Here is a 6,034-nt window from a genome sequence, read left to right on the forward strand (position 1 = left end):
GTGATATTACACACACCTTGCTCTGCTGGTGGTTCTTGCCACAAAAGCTCCTCTAATCCAATGGCACTGGAGCGAGGTCGAGACTCACCAGCACAGCGCCTCCTGATGGTCGTTTAGGGAATTAGCTCTCCAGTGTACAGAGCGCCTCCTACTGGCCAGTGTCTCACCTGCCGCTGGCACCCGTGTCCCTGCCGGACCCCGGTACCCTTTACCTTGGGGTGCTGCCCCCGCAGTAACCCCTTATTCTGGGTTTCCCCTCCCACGGGAACCCCCAACCCTCTAAACCCACCTTGCCTCAGTGGCTACTGCCAGTCATCATCTCGCCCCCGCTCACTGGGGCAGACTGCAGTGTAATGGCCACTCACCATTGGCAAGAGGTTAGGACCTGCTGCCTTTGCCTATCCCCGGGCTGCCCCTCTGCAGCCCCCCTGTACCTTTTCAAAGGCCTTCATCAAGGCCTGCAGCCTGGGGGTTTACCAGGCTGGAGCGCCCCAGCTCCCCTTGCCCTTCCCCAGCACTGCTCCGCGTCAGGGATCTTACTCCCCTTCCCACTCACTCCAGGACTAGAGTGAGACTTCTCCAGCTTCTGGCCCACAGCCCCCGTAGCCGGGCCAGCTGGGCCCTAACTGAGCTGGCCACAGCTGTGTACCATCCAGAAACGTGCGCAGGAAAAGGTTGTGGTCACGTTTTGTCAGCAGAGGAGTGAAGACTGTCATCTCTTTAGCGCGGCCCCAACCCACCTCGCTTTCCGTTAGCATGAGAGCTGATGTTCAGAACAGCACCGGGCTAACAGGTACGGCCCTTCGCAGCTCTCGGGAACTGCGAGTGGTGAGAATTCGCTGAGGCCAGCGGATGTCGCCGATTCCTGCAGGTAGCCGTCTGACCCACCCACGGTGTGAGAAAATGCTGCCTGCAGGAATTAGCTTCTCCCCTCGCCGTGTCACGGACAGCAGCACGTCCCGACAGTCAGCAGCGGCGACGGGTCCAACTTTGCTCGAAAAGGGTGTTTCAAGCAGTCTCCGTGTCAAACCAGCCGGATCGCTTTCCTTACCAGCGTGACAAGCCTGCAAGCGGGAGACGTGGTCTAGCTTGCCTTTAGTGGGGCTTTCGATACTGTCTCCCGCGACCTTCTCATTAACAAACTACGGAAATGAAAGCGAGATGGACATAACGATAGATACGACGGGCATAACGAGCGGGGTTCTCCAGGGATCAGTTCTGGACACGTTTCTATTCAAAATCTTAATGATTGAGATAATGGCATAGAGAGAACACTGATAAATGTCAGGTCTAGAAAAGACGACCTAGAGAACGCCCTGGAGAGAACACCTGTAAAGTTTGTGAAAATTTAAGGTCGAGAAAACATGACCTATGAGGGAAGATTGAAATACGATAAGAGTTTTCAAGCATGTACAACTAAAGTAGCATCTTTTTAGAAAAGCTGTTTCTTACACTCCGTACGTATCGCTGAGGGCTGCAGAGAGCCCATTTCCCCCGTAGCCATTTCACATACGCGGCAGTGCAAGAAACGGCTCTCTGGAGCCATCTGCTAGGGCGGGTAGCACTTCAATACAATAGCAGTTTCTTACAATCTACACTGGGGGGAGCCCAGGGCTGGGCTGGCAGGGGGCTGCGGGTCGGGAGTGAGGGGCACTGGCAGAGCTGGGGGAGCCCAGGGCTGGGCTATCAGGGGGCTGCGGGTCGGGAGTGAGGGGCACCGGCAGGGCTGGGCTAGTAGGGGGCTGCGGGTCGGGAGTGAGGGGCACTGGCAGGGTTGGGCTAGCAGGGGGCTGTGGGTCGGGAGTAAGGGGCACCGGCAGAGCTGGGGAGGCAGGGCTGGGCTGGCAGGGGGCTGCGGGTCGGGAGTGAGGGGCACTGGCAGGGTTGGGCTAGCAGGGGGCTGCGGGTCGGGAGTGAGGGGCACCGGCAGAGCTGGGCATGTGGCATTGGCACGTATCTGTCCCACGCTGGAGCGGGTGCCAGGCAGGGATCCCCAGGGCCCGGATGGGGGGGTCCCCAGCGTCCCCTCTCCCTTGCAAGGGTCCTTCTGCGCGGCCGCGGCTGCTCGCTCTTGCAGCCACCAGGTGGCGCTGAGAGCCCGAGTGTCCTGGGTCCAGCCCCACCGCCCCAGGCTGTGCGGGAGGCAGGGGCTGCAGCGCCGGGCCCTGGGCAGGGGCAGAGCCTGGGGCGGGGATCCCACGTCTCCAGGGCGGGATGGGAGTGGGGCAGGGGCTGCCCTCCTGGACCTGATCCAAGGAGCATCTGAGTGAACTGCAAACAGGGCACTGAGAGGCAGAGTGTGCGAGGAGCTCGGGGCTGGGCTAGCAGGGGGCTGCAGGTCAGGAGTGAGGGGCACCGGCAGGGCTGGGGTAACGGGGGGCTGCAGGTCGGGAGTGAGGGGCACCGGCAGGGCTGGGGTAACGGGGGGCTGCGGGTCGGGAGTGAGGGGCACCGGCAGGGCTGGGGTACCGGGGGGCTGCGGGTCGGGAGTGAGGGGCACCGGCAGGGCTGGGGTAACGGGGGGCTGCGGGTCGGGAGTGAGGGGCACCGGCAGGGCTGGGGTACCGGGGGGCTGCGGGTCAGGAGTGAGGGGCACCGGCAGGGCTGGGGTAACGGGGGGCTGTGGGTCGGAGTGAGGGGCACCGGCAGGGCTGGGGTACCGGGGGGCTGCGGGTCGGGAGTGAGGGGCACCGGCAGGGCTGGGGTAACGGGGGGCTGCGGGTCGGAGTGAGGGGCACCGGCAGGGCTGGGGTACCGGGGGGCTGCGGGTCGGGAGTGAGGGGCACCGGCAGGGCTGGGGTAACGGGGGGCTGTGGGTCGGAGTGAGGGGCACCGGCAGGGCTGGGGTACCGGGGGGCTGCGGGTCGGGAGTGAGGGGCACCGGCAGGGCTGGGGTACCGGGGGGCTGTGGGTCGGGAGTGAGGGGCACCGGCAGGGCTGGGGTACCGGGGGGCTGTGGGTCGGAGTGAGGGGCACCGGCAGGGCTGGGGTAACGGGGGGCTGTGGGTCGGAGTGAGGGGCACCGGCAGGGCTGGGGTAACGGGGGGCTGTGGGTCGGAGTGAGGGGCACCGGCAGGGCTGGGGTAACGGGGCTGCGGGTCGGGAGTGAGGGGCACCGGCAGGGCTGGGGTAACGGGGCTGCGGGTCGGGAGTGAGGGGCACCGGCAGGGCTGGGGTAACGGGGCTGCGGGTCGGGAGTGAGGGGCACCGGCAGGGCTGGGGTAACGGGGGGCTGTGGGTCGGAGTGAGGGGCACCGGCAGGGCTGGGGTACCGGGGGGCTGCGGGTCGGGAGTGAGGGGCACCGGCAGGGCTGGGGTACCGGGGGGCTGCGGGTCGGGAGTGAGGGGCACCGGCAGGGCTGGGGTAACGGGGGGCTGTGGGTCGGAGTGAGGGGCACTGGCAGGGCTGGGGTACCGGGGGGCTGCGGGTCGGGAGTGAGGGCACCGGCAGAGCTATCGGGGGAGCCAGGGTTGGCATCGCAGACCTGTGGGGGCACCAGCAGAGCTGTCGGAGCACTGAGGGGCTCTGGGATTGACACCGGTTCAGAGGTGAGAGAGCCCCCTCCCCTTTCTGCAGCACCTGGGTTTTCCGGGGATCCCCCACCCTGGGCTGGCTCTGGCATTGGCCGCGTGAGTCTCTGGCAGCCTCTGAAGCCATTCAAACGCCTGCCCCTTCCCCCTGTGCCCCCAGCCCCGCTTCAGGGGGCAGCGCCCTGGATCGACACCCCCCAGAGCTTTGGGGGAAGCTCCGCTCCAGCCCCGCACGGTGTCGCAGGGTACCCAGGGGCTGCCCGACGCAGGATGCCCTGAGCTGTTTCCGGCATGTTCCCTGGGGGAAGCTCCGTTCTGCTGCTGGGGCTCAGACCCTGGGCACAGGTCCCCTCCCCATCACTGCACGGAGGCCATAAACTCCCCCCTAGAGCCGCTGAGGGCCAAGGGCCGGCTGAGCCCTGCCAGATACATTCCTGCCATAGCTCAGCTAATTAAAGTCAGGGCTGGGGCAGGGGGTTCACCTCTGTGCTCCTGGAGGGCATGGGAACATGGCCAGAGCCTGCTGAGGACTAGCGGCATCGGCTGGGGAGAGCAATGGGGCTGAGATCACCCAGGGACCAAACCTGGATCTCCTGAGCCCCGGGTCAGTGCACTTGCTGCAAGGCCAGTCTTCCTCCTGCCGTGCTGGGATTTCCATGCAGCTGGACTCAGCTCAGGTCCGCAGCTAGCCCTCTGTGCCTCAGTTTCCCCATCTGTAAAATGGGGGGTAGTACTGACACCACAAGGGTGGGGCTCAGAATGCCTGTAAAGTGCTGCTAAGTCCTTGGATGGAAGATCGATCTTTATCCGTCCTCAGACACCCCTCTCTCTCCCCTGACACCCGTCTCTCTCCGCATATACCCCTATCTCTCCCCACACGCCCCCTCTAGCTATCTCTTGTCTCTCCCCATATACCCCCATCTTTCTCTCCTGGCTGGCATAGCTAAGAACGGCCAGACTGGGTCCGACCCAAGGTCCATCTAGCCCATTGCCCTGTCTGCCGACAGTGGCCAATGCCAGGGGCCCCAGAGGGAATGAGCAGAACAGGGAATCGCCCAGTGATCCATCCCCTGTCGCCCATTCCCAGCTTCTGGCAAATCAGGTGGTAGCTGCTGGCAGCGGGCTGAAATCCAGCCGACGCCCAGGGCCTGGCGAGGCCGCTGGCTGGCACACCCAGCTGGGCTGCGCTGGATGCAGTCGGCCTCTGTCGCTCTCCTGACCCTGCCGCCAGCCATCCGGTTTAGCTGCCGGCCTTTCCTCAGCCGGCCCCGGGCCCTCCGTGTTCTCCAGCAGGACATGGCGCCCCATTGGCTCCAGAGCTAGGACGGGCCTGCGGGGCCCTCGGGCAACGAGCTTTGGCCAGCTCTGGTTCTAGCTCTGTCTGCCCGCTGCAGAGAGCTGAGGTGCCGGGGGTGCCGGAGAGCAGCCTGGCAGGGTCACCATAGCAAACCAATTACCCCAGAAGGCTGGAGAAAGGCCTCCGGGTGCCCAGGACACCAGAGAGCTGGGGGGCCCTTCTGGGGGCAAAGAGGAGCCAGGCTGCCCGAGCGGGGGTGGGGGGAGAATCAGGTGGGTTTCAGCCCCTGCTGGGGTAGCCTGGCTGCTGGAGTTGCTGGGAGCACCCCCACGGGACAGTGCTCCTGCCCCACTCCCCACAGCGCCCCCTGTGGGGAGAGGCTGGACCTGGAGTAGCTGGAGCCCAGGATCTCCCAGGTGAGAGACAGAGGCAACACCCGGGCTCTCTGGCTGTGCTGTGTGAAAGGCCAGGTCCCCATTCAGAGCGGGGTTGGACCTTGCTCCCTGCCTCTGGGGAAAACCCATTCCCTGTCTCCGCGCGGTGAGGACACAGCCTGTCTGAGGCTCTGCAAAGCCAGCTGGTGGTGCCAGCCGGGCCTGGCGGGGGTAGGTTTTTCCATTTGAACACGGGGCTGGAATTGAGCCCGTTCCCCCCTCTAACTCCCGCCCCTTGTAAATGACCACGTCATCAGGCCCGATTCACCGGATTAGTGCCATTAGGGAATATTAGGGCAGTGAAAAGGTCAGTGGAGCGGGAGCCTGGCACAGCCAGACCCTCCTTTGCAGCCAGGGCCTCGGGCTCCTGGCAGAGGGGGCGGGTAGCTCTGCATGCAGAAGAACAGACACGCCGGGACTCGTGTAAACCAGTGTCGCGTGGCCTTTGAGTTCGTCTCGCACCGGCCTTGTCTTTGGGGACCGAGGCGGCCAGGTTTGGAGCATGTGGCTGTCTCGTGGCATGCCCACCACTCGGGCAATGAGGAGAGCAGATCTCTGGGGGGCTGCTCCCCTGAGACCGTTTAGAAAACCCACAAACAGCCACAAACGACGGCTGAAACTGGCACCTTGCCTGGGTGGCAGAGCTCAGCTCTGGAGGTAGGTTTTGCACCATCCCCAAAGGCTGGGAGCATCTGGACCCAGGAGCTTGGTTCTGACCCGTCTTCCCTCGACAGGCACGTATGAGAAGCCAGGTTCTGGCCTTGGTTACACC

General features: G+C 64.6%; 1 pseudogene; it reads right to left on the reverse strand.

Moving 5' to 3' along the window:
* Positions 1–4,839, reverse strand: part of LOC125644502 (maestro heat-like repeat-containing protein family member 1) — a 30,371-nt pseudogene extending 25,532 nt beyond the window's left edge.
* Between the last annotated feature and the right edge of the window lie 1,195 nt (positions 4,840–6,034).

This window comes from Caretta caretta, chromosome 11, assembly GCF_965140235.1.
Source record: "Caretta caretta isolate rCarCar2 chromosome 11, rCarCar1.hap1, whole genome shotgun sequence".
Lineage (NCBI taxonomy): Eukaryota > Metazoa > Chordata > Testudines > Cheloniidae > Caretta > Caretta caretta.